This window comes from Nymphalis io, chromosome 21, assembly GCF_905147045.1.
Source record: "Nymphalis io chromosome 21, ilAglIoxx1.1, whole genome shotgun sequence".
In the NCBI taxonomy this organism is placed as follows: domain Eukaryota; kingdom Metazoa; phylum Arthropoda; class Insecta; order Lepidoptera; family Nymphalidae; genus Nymphalis; species Nymphalis io.
The window spans coordinates 9,477,473-9,495,760 of NC_065908.1; the positions used below are offsets into that span (position 1 = coordinate 9,477,473).

Consider the following 18,288-nt stretch of genomic DNA (forward strand, 5'->3'; position numbering starts at 1 on the left):
CCGGAGCACAACAATACCAAGCACTGCTGTTTTGCGGTAGAATATCTGATGAGTGGGTGGTACCTACCCAAACGAGCTTGCACAAGGCTCTACCACCATCAAAGAACTGTTTATTCATAATCATACATAATATACATATATAAGATACGTAATAATTAGTTTCAGCACCTCGTCCGCGCGTGAGAGAGGTACTACATATCTTACGTCCTTTTTCTGTAACCCTGACAGCGTGTATGGAAAATAACATGATTTTTTTTCTTATTTAATTTAGGAACTTTTGTACTACACAGCACGCCAATTCCGTTGTACCTTCTACATTTTTATAACAACTCGATATCGCAAATATAATAGTAGTAAGGATGTACATACCATAAGATCATGCAAGCTATAATTTTAGAGATACTACACGAAAATTTCGCAACCTTTATATCATTTTAATCTCTCTAAGAATCTGTCTCCATGCTATAAAATATTAGGTAGATAAAAATGTTCGTTGCACATTCTTTGGCTAACATCCAAGACGTACTTCATGCTGTCAATCGATATACCTGTAATAAAACTATCGACAAAACCTTTTAAAGTTGAATCTTTGCCTTTAATATTTGAACAAATAAAAAAATTAATGAAAACGATAACATTATTCAAAATTATTAAGCTCGCGCGCGAATAAGCGATACGTAAAAAATTATGAAAACGTATAATTCTTTTTTCAAAAAATTATATACATACATTAGTCAGAAGAGAGTTAATACCTCGGCAAACAGAGAAACAGATTTAAAAGGTAAATATCATCTTTATTTATCACTGTTTAGTGGAAATATTACTCTGACAGACAGGTCAGCTTATCATATTTCTATTTAAAGTTTCAATATATCGAAAACAATTGAATACAGCTGTTCTATATTCGATTAAAGTAATATGTCTTCTTTGCGCGTAATGCGGAACATTTGTAGAGTTGAGTAACTAGAATTACCTAATGATATACACTACATTCTGCACCTAGAACTTGGGAAACAGTATATATACATATTTTACTTTATTGTACACCACACCACAAAGAGAAAAATACAAAACATATATACATAAATATAAAATGCCTAAATAAATATAAAATACATATATTATATATCAATAAATAAATTATATTATCAGTACATACAAAATTACAAGTAAATGATATAAATACATACTATATACAGCAACAACGAATAAAACGATATATATATGAACTCTTGCCTAGCTCTTGGTCTAGTGCCTTATAATTAGTGCTAGTGACAGCCTATAGCTTAATCCCAGGGTCAGGATTCAAACGAAAAATTATTGGATTTTTCAGTCAATATTTTTAGCACCCCGAAGTTTGGTAGTTGTCAGTCTAAGCCCTTCTTATCGTGTCGGATTTGCCTTTCCATCGGATCGAGTGAAGTGCGCTATAATACAGTACTAAATATTTATGTTAAGCTTTAGATTTACTCAAATAAATCACTAGGCTTTTTTCATTGAACCATCAAAGTATATTTAAAAGAAAAAGCGATTGACGTTACGAAAGACATTATAGCACGAATATTTATACGGAACTAAACAGTAATGAACCGAACTTAAAAAAAAAAAAACAAATATAAATCGATGTTTTTGAAACTTAACATTATTTTCATAATAAAAACTGAAAATGAACATTCAAAATTAATTATTATTAAAAACTCAATCGATCGTCGTCTTATAAATGAGACAATAATATACTTCCATCTCACTTTTAATCTCGATGAAAAATATTATTCATAACTAAGAACAAACGGTGAAAGAGTTTTTGTCATACATCAACAATTGAATAAACAAACATACGTATAGACATTTATAAACAGTAACCGCGGCACGATTCTGTTATCTGTTAGAAAGCGGATGTAGGGGGCTGGTGGGAGGGGAGAAAACGGACGTGCATTATTGTTGAACCGATTTAAATATTATTTGAGAGTATAATAAACTGTCGGTACTTTTATCATTATTTAGGTAATAGTTATACGCTAGCGTATGAATTCCCGCGTTATTTGTACACAGTACACAGATAAGACAAAAATTTAAGCAGCCTGTAAACATCCCACTGCAGAGCTATGACTTTCTCTTCTTTTGAAGTTAAGGTTTTTTTATTATATAGGTAGGTAGACGGGCAGATAGGCCATCTGATGGCCACCGCTCATAGATATTGGCGAACAAACTAACATTAACTATTCCTTACATAACCAATGCGACACTAACCTTGGGAACATCTTAAATGTTATATCCTTTTAGCCTGTAGTTACACTGGCTCATTCGGCTTTCCAGCCGGAAAAAATAAGACTATTGCTGTTTGGCGTTAGATTATCTGATGATACATATCCAGACTGGATATATCCAGACAGGCTTGCACAAAGCATTATCTCCAAATAAAAGGCTTGGAGCTTATTTCATCACGCTGATCCAATGCAGGTTGGACAGACATGTAGTAGAATTTCATTCAATACACATCAAGCACACAGAAATTCAGTAGTACTTGCCAAGTTTGAACCCGCAATCTTTGTTTAAGATTCACGTGTTGTCATCTTAGCAATCTCGGCGACAAAAAGATTTTAAGATATTTTAGTATTCAACCGCGTTTTAGGGGAAGTGCGTTTGACAGCTGTTGGATATAAAAAGTAGCCTACGTTCCTGAGGTTCCAGCTTACTTTATACCAAATTTTATCAAAATCGGTCCAGCAGTTTAGGAGTGAAAGCGTAACAGACAAATAGACTATCGAATTTATAATATTAATATTAAAGATGGAAGTGATCAGTAAAATTGTTCCACGTCAAAGAAATCGCCGAAAGCGTGTTATCGCAAATATCAACATAAGAATAGAAAATGTCTAAATATGGTCAGCTCAAGGAAGTTAAAATTTGCATACACACGCCAACTTAAATCCATTATGCAATATTGTATTGCATTTCTACTGTGCGATGAACTAACGGGACGTTATGTAATGTCTTTATTTACTTTTGTGACTTGATTTTTTAATATTGTGACCGTAACACTTGGAGCAATATCTGAATACGGCAATACGAAGGAGAATTGCTCCAAAGGTTTCGAGATTTTTTTTAATAAATAAAAAATCTAATTAATCTATCTTTTTTTCCTCAATAATAATGTATTAAAATATTGTATAAATTTTTGTTTTAAATTTTTTTTCTTTATAAATGTACTTCTTACTTTTGTTTGCTTTTAATCAAATAATTAATTTTCAAAAAATTTAAATGTTCTCAAATATTTATATTTTATTCATTTTATACCAATCAAGTGATAATTTTATAATAATTTAATTGTTAATATCCTTTCTATTTGTTATAAATATTTTAATTTTTAAAATTTTTTTTTGTTAACTCAAAGTGTTGATATATTTTGCAACACCTATAATTTAGGGTTTATATAGATTAGGACACTTGATTTGTTTAACGTCATGTTTAAAGACTCAATGTATTTATTAGTGTACTTCTTGTTGGTGTTGATATTATAATAAATAAATAAATTTATTTTTATTAAAGGAAACATTTATAAAGTAAGAAGACCCGTCACATAAACTCCGTAGTTTTCAAGCACATCATTAGCAGCTTAATCCGTCCTAAGCGAGCCGTTACGTCATCGATAAGCTATCAGTGATAACAAGGCAATTGTGGATTAACGCAAAATCGATTGCATCCTATCACACACTTACAACGCCCATTGTAATTTCATAAAAACACTCTTTATGTGTATTACGTCGTTTTATTAAATAAATAATATCATTATCTATATAACATTATTTGTTTTTCAGATAGCTTTATTACATAGAACACACTCATTAATAGATACACATGTATAATATAATGTAAGTGAATAATCAAACATATATATATAACTAAGCTAACAGTGAAGAAGTTCTAGCATCATATTTACCTCCCAATTAATCGCAAAGTTTAAAAATGCGGACCATAGCCCAAGGGGCCAGAATCAATCCTGCGACTTTTACATCGCTAGGCTACCCGTAAACCATTGCAGTGTTGACAACAAAGGTTAATCACTCATATAGTTGGCATTAGATTAAAAATTATCAGTTCCAACGCTGGTTTTTAAGGATCGCTTTGAAAAGCACGACTTTTAGCGACAATTACTATAATATTGAGTATACCTACATATTATTTTGTACCTTTACCATCGGATGTCTACATTATATTTATTTTACAATTTATTGCACAGTTAACAGCCTGTGAATGTCCCACAACTGGGCTAAGACTTCCTCTCCTTTTTTGAGAAGAAGGTTTGGAGCTTATTCTACCACGCTGCTCCAATGCGGGTTGGTAGAATACACATGGGACAGAATTTCAATGAAATTAGACACATGCAGGTTTCCTCACGATGTTTTTCTTCACCGTCAAGCACGAGATGAATTATAAACACAAATTAAGCACATAAAAATTCAGTGGTGCTATACATACATATAAAAGCACCACGGTGTTCTAATGCCGAGATGGCCCTGTGGTAAGAACGCGTGAATCTTAACCGATGATCGTGGGTTCAAACCCGGGCAAGCACCACTGAATTTTTGAAGTTCTGCCACATGTGAATTCTACCAACCCGCATTGGAGCAGCGTGGTGGAATAAGCTCCAAACCTTCTCCTCAAAAAGAGGAGAGGAGGCCTTTAGCTCAGCAGTGGGACATTCACAGACTGTTACGGTTCTAATGCGGGTTGGTGGCATACCCATGTAGTAGAATTTTAGTGAATTAGACACATGCAAGTTTCCTCACGATGTTTTCCTTCACCGTCAAGCACGAGATGAATTATAATCACAAATTAAGCGCATGAAAATTCAGTGGTTCTTGCCCGGGTCAGAACCCACGATCATCGGTTAAGATTTACGCGTTCTTACCACAGGGTATCTCTTTATTGCACGACACAAAATGTATATTGTACAAAAGACGGGCATAATGATTAAAGCGTTCTCAACCGGCTAACATTAGGAAATACAGATAATGTACCTGTATGTGGTGTGCAAAAGAAAAGTAAATGAATTTAAAAGGAAAAAAAAAAATTACTCATTCTCTAAAACACAAATATATGCGTACGAATGTATATAATAAGAAACAATTGATATTGTGGAGTGTGGTTGAAATCCATTTATATAATACATATTTTATTTAATAATCCATGAGCGGCGTTATAATGCTTTTATTAATTCTTTTTGTGTAAATTGACCCTATAAGAATCGAGCGGCTAAGGTTGCCAGGTGTCCTGCATTAGCCGGTGATGTCGGGACATATATTTACTATTCCACCTGTCCAGCTTTTGTTAGACTATTTGACGATATATTAATGAATGAAACGCAGCAAGTGTAAACAGCTGTTCAAGAGCAAGCGAGGACATGTTGAATTATAAGCATGAATATCTTTAAACGTTTTAAAATACTTGAAAAAGTACGTCTTGCTTATAAAACATGATTCGCATTTAAAGCAAAACCTCCTGCCCAATATAATCTTCAAACCGTCTTTTATTTATATTAGGGCCTGGCAACCACACGCGCGATACATATGTAGTTAAGTTTACGTCAAAAACGGTCTACCGTTTTTTTATATTATGTATGTTGTAATGTTGTGGTGTACGAAGATTCATCACAATCGGATAAATGGTATAAGAACGGATACGGGACAAATATATATCAGTATTACGAGCTTTGTTTTTGGATGTGTATTTAATAAAATATTACTTTGATCAATTTATCATAATATAATTGGGCCTCAGTTTGCATAATACAATCTCAGACAATATTAATACTGTTTAAATTGTCTTTTTTTTTCATACGAACGAATTTATTTTTCTTCTATGTAAAGATTATTAATAATCGCATTATGTTTTGATGTTTTTATCCAATTTAATTATCATACTGGGAATATTAATATGATTTCCTTGGTGGTAGGGGGTAGGGATTCCCATTAGGCATCCCATATTCGACCGTCAAATAGCAGTACTTATCGTTAGTATAATTGTGTTCCGGTATGAAGCGTGAATCAGTGTAACGACAAACACAAAGGACAGAACATCTTAGTTCAGCAGCTCATTGGCGATAGAAGTGATTGTTAATATTTCTTACAGTGCCAACGTCTATGGACGGTGGTAATCATCAGGTTAATTTGACAGTCTGCCTATTGAAAATAAAAATAAAAAAGAAAACAATTATCTTTAATCTGTTATATTACAAATGAGAAAGCAAGTTTATTCGGCTTTCACGCCTTAACCGATTGCTGTGAAATTTAGCATAATATATCTAGAGACATGGATGACAGGTTATCTTTTATCTGATCGACAAATAAACGATAAAAATCATTTCTTTTGTTTTGTATTCTAGAAACGACAATCTTTAAATATGAATAAAAAATAAAACTAGAAAAACACATATGTATCTGTCAAAACTTAAACGCATACGTTTAGTATGCATATATTATCGTTACGCTATTTCGACTCGCTGCATATTATATATAGCATTATTTGTTATATCATATAAAATAATCTAGCAACGGAACCGGCTAAACTTTTGAAACACGATACTCATCAAACATATAATTGTAAATTATATATAGCTGTAAAACTGTAAATTGAAATATAAATATATCGGTGTATCAAACAAAAGTACAAATGGTTTATTGTTAGCAGTAAATCGTAATCATAAAACAATTGAACCATGGAAAGCCGGTAGAAAGCGTGCGTAACCTCGCGCCACTGCGCCGGCGCACCACCTCTTGATAGGGTTACCGCTGATAATTAAATATCGGAACCAATCGCTTTAAAACGTTGTACGTTCTTTGACATTGTTTATATGAAAAATTACAAAAATGTGTTATTTTTCAGTATATATAATCTGGTTTAGCGTTGCTTATCGACGGATGCTCAACATTTCGACATTGAAGGCAAATCCGACACGGCCTACTTCTAGGCCCGGGCTACTCCTCTGCTAGGAGGCCTTGACATAAAACCCCCTAGGAACTCGGGATCTACGACCTTTCAAAAATATCTACAAAACCAACCATATGATCAAAAATACTAGTAACACATGTTTTCGAAAATTCTAATAGCTTTATACTATACACCTACTTTACCCTTCTGTTAAGCATAAAGTTTTTTTTTTTTTTATAAGGTCGCAATCTATAACTTCCACTGACCACCACTCACCATCAAGTGGCCTATTCGCTTGTCCGCATACCTATTTTATAACAAAAATAGTTGTAATTATGACTAGCGTCTACCTAGCTCAGACTGAGCCTAGCGAGGTAATAGCTGCAGTGGCTGGGTACAATACCCCAAGAAAATTTCTTGGGCAATATTATATATAATTTGTATATTGTATGTTTAGTTTTATTTTATATAATGTAAAAAATAATAAATATAAATTATTATTGCCTTATAGTGAACACATAAATGGATGTATGTGTTATGTCGAATTTTTTTGGAATTCATAACAACCTGCATTTTACGTCGCTATATACATGATGGCACCTTCCATTGTCACGTATTAAAACTTTATATAAACGTAATGGATGAATGGTATACTATATACAATAATAAGTGATCAATTCAAAAAAATAAAACAACTAATTACATAAAATTGATCACTTCCCCTTATGGCTTAAAATGTATATTTTTCAGTTAATGCGAATACATTACACTTTCGTACAAACGGTGAAATGTAATCTTCTAATGTAATAATTCTGTTTTATAATATTATGTCGTAACATCCTTGAATGTACTCTTGAATATACTGTAGCAGCTTTTGTGGTTAATAGTGTGGTCGTTGAGCAAGACTTCACTTAGAACACTTGGAACGATTCCAAAACACAAGTTGTGTGAAGATGTAAATTTCTCTGAAATACGGGATAGCGTTACGTTTGAATGTGTTTTTTTGTTTAATATTTTTTTCTTGCATAATATAATCCGAGCCGAGCCGAGATGGCCCAGTGGTAAGAACATGTGAATCTTAACCAATGATCGTGGGTTCAAGCCCAGGCAAGCACCACTGAATTTTCATGTGCTTATTTTGTGATTATAATTCATCTCGTGCTTTACGGTGAAGGAAAACATCGTGAGGATACCTCCATGTGTCTAATTTAACTGAAATTCTGCCACTTGTGTATTCCACCAACCCGCATTGGAGCAGCGTGGTGGAATAAGCTCCAAACCTTCTCCTCAAAAAGAGGAGAGGAAGCCTTTAGCCCAGCAGTGGGACATTCACAGGCTGTTACGGTTACGGATAATGTAATCCACTCATCATAGTGCACTGAAATGATAATTCTTATCATAACTAATATTATGAATGCGAATGTAGTTTGTTTATTTGTTCGCTTGTTATGCTTTCTCGTCTTAACAATTCAACCGATCATAATGAAATTTTGCATACATATTGTCAGGGGTGCAGAAAAGGACAGGGTAAAACCTATGTATGTCCCACACCATTGCACGGGCGAAGCCACATATACATAGTAATATACATACAGATTTAGGATTAGGATATTCCTTAATGCCTCTTTGGTCGTGGCTAGATATAAGGCCGAAATCGGTATGGAGGACCTTATTCCTTAATGCATGAAGCATTATTTACACTTATCAATCGTGAAATTGAAAACTATCAATGGTTCAGAAAAGAATAGAAGAAGTGCAATAGAAAATCGAAGGGATTTTTTTTGCCAATTTCACAATCGTTTACAATTTGCATTGAAGAAAATGCTATCATCTATACTCAATAATTCTATAATGTCACACAAACATATTTTTTTATTTATCAAGAGATTTAAAACGTTTTCTGGGACTATATTGTAAAAACGTAGTTATACATACATTGCCTACAAAAGATAAATACATTATTTTCTTATTTAAATTATTTCTATATAAAAGTATTATTTAATTTTTTGAAAATCAACATTTAAAAATATAATGTAAGAAATATAAATATTTTTATACCATCAATATTTATTGTATTATATATAGTTCAATTTATTCATTGGTAAAATTATATCCATATTTCCTTTACGAATAAATTTACTCGATCTACTTCAAACCTGGTAACTTCATTGAGTATATTAACATTTGATGGTATAATAAAAAATAACTTCTACCAGGCACTTATACGAAGCTCTACCACCAGTTCATCACTTATTCTATAGTCAAATTGCAACAATTCGTATTACTGTACGTAAGTAAATTCTACTTGTATTTGGCCATTAAATAAATGAAATTATGGCAATACAAAAATATAAATAACTTACATTAAAGTATGTTAATGCTGGCAACCCTATTTAACTTGATCTTTTTGATCTTTATATTGCTTTAGCTTCTACCTTAGCGTTGTTAGTAACGGAATATTTAATTAAATTAGAAGCTATACACTACGCCTTCAAGTTCATGGCTATTTGTTGTAATACCTACATTAGAATGGCCTGTGCTTCGAAAGTATCGATTGCATTCACGAATAAAGAAATGAGAAGTTCTCAAACGTATTCCAATGTTAGTTATACATGCAAAATATCCTTATGATATTTGCCGAGCTCGAAATAAATTTTAAATTAATGTGTTTTTAACTATTAATCTTATGGATATACTGAAAAATATCATATGCTTAAATGGACAACAAAAAAAGAAAATTTCCCTTATAAAATAATAGTCCACCATATTTGGCCTTTAACCAAAACTACTGGTAAAAAAATACCTTTATTTGTTTAAAATCATGTCCGAATTTTTATGTGAAGCGAGTTATCAAACTTTATAATAGATGTTCGAACAACCTTCGTAACAGTCTTCCAGAAAATTCCAATTTCAGAACAAAGAACAGGTCTTATAGACCCGACCATTACAAAGTTCATCAACTAGTACAGCCTTCATCTAAAAACTATTGTGTACAAATAGATTTACAATTTTTTTGGTCCGGATCGTATTCATTGGGTAGCATCCACGTTGCATAACTCCAAACAACAACCGGACGCGCTTCCGAGCGATGTGCCAATCCATGATTTTTATCGCTTAATTAAGGTCAGCCAAAATGTTTTTGTTATATTTTATATCGTGTCTAAATATACTTAATTCTACTTCAGATTTGTAATCTAATGTTAGTTAATGTTACACAAATGTAGAATCTATATTCCTAGTTGATAGCAGATTTATAAAGAAATTTATAAGTACGTTTTTAAAAATATGACAAGTTATAAAAATGATACAGGTAAACAAATAACAGTACAGTAACAGCCTGTGAATGTCCCACTGCTGGGCTAAGGCCTCCTCTCCCTTTTTGAGGAGAAGGTTTGGAGCTTATTCCACCACGCTGCTCCAATGTGGGTTGGTGAAATACACATGTGGCAGAATTTCAGTGAAATTCGACACATGCAGGTTTCCTCACGATGTTTTCCTTCACCGTCAAGCACGAGATGAATTATAATAACAAATTAAGCACATGAAAATTCAGTGGTGCTTGCCCGGGTTTGAACCCACGATCATCGGCTTTTTTTTTAAGAAATAAGCCTCGTAAATATCCCATTGCTGGGCTAAGGCCTCCTCTTTTTTTGAGAAGATTATGAGTTTATTTCACCATAATGCTTCAATGCGAATTTGTGAAACATTTGATAGATTTTCATCCGACACGAGATGAATTATAAACATCATTTAAGATTCACGTAAACCATTGAGTTATCTTAGTTCGGCATTTAAAGATCATTTTTGAAAATGTAAATTTTGAATCAACAGAGTATATCGAAAACTAAAACAATTATAAGATTTACAGTGAAACATTGAAATATCAGATCAGATGAAATTTTAATTTAATTAACAATAACTTTTATACTAGAGGTTTATGTTCGTTCTAACGTGTCAATTATCTACGCCGCCCACAACAATCAGGCTTGCATGTGTGGCATTGGACGATCAAGGCTCAACTGTGTAACACTAACACGGTTCAGGCGGTTCGGATCCGTTAGAAGCGATTACAAGATTTACTTGATAGAGTAAATTTAAAGCTCGAAAACCAATCATTTTGTATCTCGATCGATAATAAATCCAACTGTTATAATTGGCAAGATTATCATTGAAATTGCAAACGTGAGAGCAGTAGCACTTCAAAGAATGAGAAAAGTTTATTTGAAACAGAACCAATTGTACACGGCGACAATATAATACGAACGTAAAGAACACATATTTTAAACATTTAAATCTTGAAATGTTTCTTATGTATATTTTTAGATCTTATCATAAATTCAGCATCTCCTTATCTTAAATTTGACGTTACGGAAGCCGGTCTTCCGAACATATGTTGAGGATTTCTCAATTACAAACCGAATCGAGTTTAGATTAGATTTTAATTTAATAAAAAATATGTACCCTTACCATTACTAATGTATAATTTAAAAAAAAATTAGCCTCCGATGCACCTCATTGAAATTAAACACAAAACCTCGCTTCAAAATCACGCGTGATACCCTTGGAAGTCGTTTTGATATGCCCTTAAAAATTGCAGAAAATCGGGTCAGAAGTTGAATCTTAAGCAACTCATTGAAATCAAACCATTGATAATTGAGATTAATCGCTTTTAACTATTGCCAAAAATGTTCTTAATTGAACAGAAAACAATCGTAATAGACATACGATTACAATTAGGATACTAATCCTACTTTCAGTGGAAACTTATCTTAACACCGAAGCTCATATAATTATATGAGTATACTATATGGCGAGATGGCCCAGGAAACCCGGGCAAGCACCACTGAATTTTCATGTGCTTAATTTGTGATTACAATTCGTCTCGTGCTTTACGGCGAAGGAAAACATCGTGAGGAAACCTGCATGTGTCTAATTTCACTGAAAATCTGCCACATGTGTATTCTACCAACCCGCATTGGAGCAGCGTGGTGGAATAAGCTCCAAACCTTCTCCTCAAAAAGAGGAGAGGAGGCCTTTAGCCCAACAGAATGACGTTCACAGGCTGTTACGGTACGGTTACTATATATGTCCAAGTAAGCTAGTACTTAAAGAACTCAATTTGAATTGCACGATATTAAGCATTATAAAGAACCTATATTTATGTACTGACGTAAGCGGCTAAAGGGATTAAACACTATAAATGTGGACGTTGCTAAAGCGATTTCATTAAAAATATAACGGCAGTCCAAGTGCTTCATCGACACACCACAAACGATCGTATGTCTGCGGTTAATATATCGCTTGTAGCTATTGTGTATCTTGTACCATTTGGGACTGAAGAATGTTATAATAATTATTTAATTACTGATCATATAAGCGTAGTAAAAAGGAAAATGTCCTTCTAATGGTCAGAACATATACATCCTCACTTCTTTCTTTCTTTGTTCAAACCCTCTTCCCAGTTCTGCTGGGGTCGGGTCTCCTTGTACATCTGCGCCATATACATCCTTACTGATATTATAAATTCGAAAGTGAGTTATTTCGTTTTATTATTTTTTTGTTGTAATTAAACAACTGATTATCATCAAATTTATCATATACATATGTTGTCAGCCCCTCTAGTACACAATAAAGACGTATCAAAATTTTATATATTAAATAAATGCAGATTCATAAAACACAATCGTGGTACGATTATGACAATACTTGTAACAAATTTATATTATATATCATGATGAATACAACGATAGCGAAAATAAGTCGCAATTATGTAAATAATTTATTTAAGTCATAAGTATATAACCAGAACATATCCTATGTAATGATAAAGTACTTATGTATACGGTAATAAATATATAAATAATATAAATTTATAAAGGGTACCGCTGGATTTTAGTAGATATTCAGGTGCACTAGAGTACACTAGGCGTTCCAGGCACCACTTCACGTGGGAGAAAGGCGTCTCCATCCCTTGGGAAAGTTTGGAGCTTATTCGATTGGTGAATAAGTACGTGGCAAATTTTCATCCCACACATGTATTTTTTACGATGTTACCGCCGCCGAGCACGAGACAAAATGCTCATGAAAATTTATGTAGCGCTCACTCGCATTTGAACCCGCAATCCTATAGGGCATAACCCTGGAACCGTGGATGCGTGAGGTGGGGGCCTCGCGTGTCCTATTTCAGACGGCCCTGAGAAGGACGACAGCCGGGATGGCCTCGTGTTGCCGTACGCACTAGCGAGGAGTGCGGGGGGCGAGATTACCTTCACCCCCAGGAGAGCTCCGCCGAGCCACGAGCGGAGCACGGGAGAGGCCGCGGATTCGTTATATCAACACGATCCCGCAGCCTCTCCGATCCGTGCTGAGGACGGCCATCGCAGTGGTTTTAGTGGGTAAGAATCCCACATAACCCGGTTCCACCCCCATGGGGCCATCATTGTTTAATAGTGTAGTTTACAATAAAAGCTTTTTTTTTCTTTTCCATTGATGTATCTATCTTTATCAAAGTTATTTTTATATTGTAAAAATATTACGATTTCATTTTCACATTTTCTATTTATTTAAAGATTAGAACGGACGAATTAATATTAATGTTAATTTAATACGACGAAATCTATGCAAATTGGAACGTAAATTCAGATTTTAAAATATAGATTTGTTTTTTTTTTTAATAAACTTCGTAATAAGCCGGATATTCGAATTCCTAATGACGCAAAGATATTTATCGGCCAAATATGTACGTGATTAATTATTATAAATTTGTCCACAAGAACTAACAGAAATGATTATCTATGTTAATAAAAATATTATACCGGAACCTTTAATAATACGTTGCGCTCACTCACACAGCAAAAAGCACACATATGAAGATTCTATACATCACTACCTACAGTTGTTCACAGTTTGTGAGCACCGTGGGATCACACCCTTAACCTCAATTCAGGTGATATCCTATTACGTTGGTCACAGCTTTATAGGTAAGCGGGACTGCCATTACGATGATTTCAATTAATCGAATAATAATAATTAAATATATGCCATATATGTAGAAGCCGAGTTGGTTAGAATGCGAATCTTAACCGATGATCGTCGGTTCAAGCACGGGTAAAACACCACTGAATTTTCATGTGCTTAATTTGTGTTTATAATTCATCTCGTGCTTGACGGTGAAGGAACACATCAAATCGTGAGTAAAGCACGTGTCTTAATTCACTGAAATTCTGCCATGTGTGTATTCCACCAACCCAATGCCGAGCAGTCTAGCGACACTCTAGCGAGTCTGTCTTCTGAATACAAATTAAAAAAACCAACAACAATAGCAAGGTGGTTGTGTAAGCTGCAAAACTTTTTATGAGGAGGCCTTTGCCTACATTGGGATAATGTGGGCCGTTAATGAGATGGAAATTATTAATTGTTTTTATGAACAGTGTTGCTATATCCAGAATTCAACAATTTGATGCCGGACTAGGTTTTTCTTAGTGATGATTATTTGTTATTCTTTTTTCAAATGTGATCATGTGCACGTTATCTAGATCCTTCGATGAGGAGATAATGCTGTTGTCTATTTGTGGAGTGTTTGTGTTGATTTACAAACAGGACATATATATTCAATTGTATATAGTTGAGTACGTATTTCATTTGAGGAAACGAGCAACTACGAAGTTTCTTAACGGTTCTCTTCGTTAGACATTCCTAGCCGATGGTATTTTTAATTGAAATTAATCCTGTAACATGATACTTTTCATGCTAGTAAGAGCCTACTTTATTAAAGAATTTGATTTAACTGCGCGGCGACAAATTCAGGTTTATTTTTACGCGTATTTGGGTATGTATGTTGTATTGTTTATACCCTCGTCGCATCCGAACCTGCGACCCGCCGGGTGTTACTTTATTTACAGATATTTTAAATTTCAAAGGTTTTTTTTTATTTTATTAATACCTAAATAATTTGACTTAAACAACTACTTGTGACCACAGATAATGCAACCTATTTGAAACGTCAGGAAATTAAAAAAATTGTTAAAATATACGTCATAAATCGTACGTTATATATGTACGATTTATCTTCGTCATAGGTGTTTAATTAAAAAGACGGTGAAGGAAAACATCGTGAGGAAACCTGCATGTGTCTAATTTCATTGAAATTATGTCACATGTATATTCTACCAACCCGCATTGGAGCAGCGTGGTGGAATAAGCTCTAAAACCTTCTCCTCAAAAAGGGAGAGGAGGCCTTAGCCCAGCAGTGGGACATTAACAGGATGTTACTGTATAGGTGTTTAATTCGATTTGTAACAATCCCGAAACCTAAGAAATCATTACCTAAATATTTTTTGGTAGCGGCCCGCTACACCATGACTAACACGTGTTTGGGGCCCCTATAAAGAAAAGCCCCTATAAGGAAAGAAATAAATGAAATTTATTAAGTAAATTTAAAAAAAAAAGTTGTTCATCGATTCGTCTACGTTCCATAATGCTTATGAGCGTGGTTTTCTAATCGCACTGGGTAATTTACGTTTTAAAAAAACACAACAAAGCATTGATGTGTTCCCGTAAACATATGAGCAGTTTTAAGTTAGTACCCTTTAGCCCTGCACATAATCTCACTTATAATAGTTAATATTAACACGATCTAGGTCTCGTCTCTCCATAAATGCGAGCATTACAACCATTCCCACGTTTCAACATACCGCTCGACTTGAACTGTAAAATTCTGTTATAAAAATATTTTTATGTAGTTTTTGTTTTTGAAATATTTGCTATTTGAAATTGATTTAATAACAGCCAATCCTACTATTGGCCTCCTATTCCTCTTGAAAAGGTTTGGAGATAACTCTATAAAACTTCTTCAATGCGGGTTAGTGATATACTTGTGAAACAATTTCATTCACCACACGAAGACGAGAGATAAAAAATCTACATGAAAACGCAGTGACACTTGGCCGGATTCGAACCCGCTATTCAATTAACCTTAGGAGTTATACTTTCTAGTTTTCATTCTGGTATATTGATTGCTAAAATAAAGTGCTATTTATAATATAAGCGTAACGTATATATGTGCATCCCTAAGCTTAGAAGAATCTGGTCATTAAAGATGGAAGATATATAGGATTAGAATTAAGCAATTTTAGGATTTATTATATAAATACGTATAGATACGAAGTAATATGCATTTTACTTTGTAGACATTTTGTCTTTAGTTGAAATATGAAATGAATATAAATCTTTAAATTTGTCTAAAGTTATAAAAAACATGTGTTATATTCATGATGTAAATAACTACTATTTTCTACGTAAGCTTGACATATGTAAGTTTGACTTTATGTTTTACATACTGAAGTTGAGGGTTGCGTGATTTCGACATTACCTCGCTGTGATGATATGAATCGTAGTCTTGTATTCGAGTATTCCTCGATAACAAAAGTGAATAAAAATAAATAAATATCAATAACAAATAATATTTCTTTCTCTTCCAACTCTAAAAATGGTTAGTAATTGCTAACACTGAACAAAATCATTTAAAAAAAAATCACGCTACGTCTTTTTAAACAAATTTTACTATTCAGTCACGTGATATAATTTATAGCCGAAAAAAAAAATTACAATTCCGCGTAAACGCTAGAAGATAGACTTTCTATGTCACTTTGTTTTTTTTTTTATAGTTTTGTTTCTGAACAGGCGTGAAACGTGCGTGAGAAATGTTTGTCTACGTTTTAAAATATCTAATTTTACACCTAACATTGAATAAAAAAATTAAACTATTCATAAAATTACATAAAAATAATGATAAAAATATGTAACTACACTATACTGTTTTAAGCACAAACTTCAAAACACTTCACTATAAACATAAATTACTAAAACTACACTTTATTATTATTTATTAACTTAATTCTATAATAAAAACGAAATGTCAATTTTTTCAAATGTCAAATTTAAATTAAAAAACGTATTATCCCCGCGCGTGCGTTGCAAGCAAAGGTCGCGTATAGACTGCCTATCGCGCTGTAGATATACAGATAACTAAAACCTTAATTGGTAATGCAGAGCCGTTACAATAATATTACATAGCCTTACCTTGTATGTAAAAAGTATTTACATAATAACGAAAGTGTTTACGTATATTGAGACTGTATTTAGTCTTAGAAGACCAAAATAAACACCTACTCATTATATTTATGTTTTTATGTAAATTATTTTTTAAATATGTATGTCTATATGGAGAGTTACACATGTTTAAACACCAATGACTATATTTATCTATATTAAGATTTTCGCATCCGATCTTTCTAATTCTAACAAACGTCAGGTGAGACATAACAGTTATATATAACAATAATAACAAGACACTTAACTAATCTAAACAATAATTATATTTTGAATAAATTTGGGCACATATAAAATCGTACAAATAAATTTGGCTAGGCTTTAATTTTTGCAATTTTGAATTCAAAGACATGGAATTCAGCCAGTATTTTAATTGGTTATTTATTTATGGTATTTTTATGGTAAATTTTACTCATTCGTAGAAGAGTGCTGAACTCCCGAATGTCACAGGAATGATGATTATACTATATTTCCATAATGATAAAACAACGGGTGCCTATGAAATGTACAGTCCGTAATTAGCATTCGAAATTTTTAAATTATAAAATTGACTATAACGTAAGCGAGATATTTTTTGCTCTTTAACGCTCCTTAACCTTTGCTCTTTAACGTATACATTATTAATATCTAATAAAAATCCAAGCGAAAAGAAATTCGCTTGCATACAAGGCGAAGCGGTGAAAGTGCAGTGTTGAGGTCAAATAACTATTCGTTTAATGCATATCATACGCTAACAATGATAGATTTTTTTTCAACAAAACGATCATTGGTTTATTTTCGATTTGATACTCAAATCAGAAACACAATATCAAAAATTCACACATTAAATTATTGAATAATAGTTCCATTTAAGTTTATTAAACGGTATTATGTATCATAACAAAAAACGACCATAAAAAAAGAATAATATAATATTTAAAAATAATACAATAAATATTAAAATAATAATAATACAATATTTAAAAGCAAGATTAAAACATATTCCTACAATATATCGTTATGGTTTAACATCTCACTATCGAAAAATTAATGTCTTAAAATGTTTTTTAAATCAAGGCAAAAGACAAAAGAGATTCATCCAATTTGATGTATTCGTCGTTATGATTATCATATTGTGATATTAAATTAATATTAAACGATTTTATCCCTAATAATATTAAATATATTATGCACTTCAACACTTCACAAACTTCCTGTTTTCTATTTATTTTTGAAACTAAAATTTTACATTGTTTTCAAACATTTTGA

General features: G+C 32.8%; 2 protein-coding genes across 5 annotated transcripts in view; one reads left to right on the forward strand and one right to left on the reverse strand.

Moving 5' to 3' along the window:
- LOC126776758 (yemanuclein) overlaps positions 1–18,288 on the forward strand; it is a 425,903-nt gene that overhangs the window by 134,915 nt on the left and 272,700 nt on the right. The window lies entirely within an intron of this gene.
- Positions 1–18,288, reverse strand: part of LOC126776736 (uncharacterized) — a 129,761-nt gene that overhangs the window by 11,642 nt on the left and 99,831 nt on the right. The gene's annotated exons all lie outside the window — the stretch shown is intronic.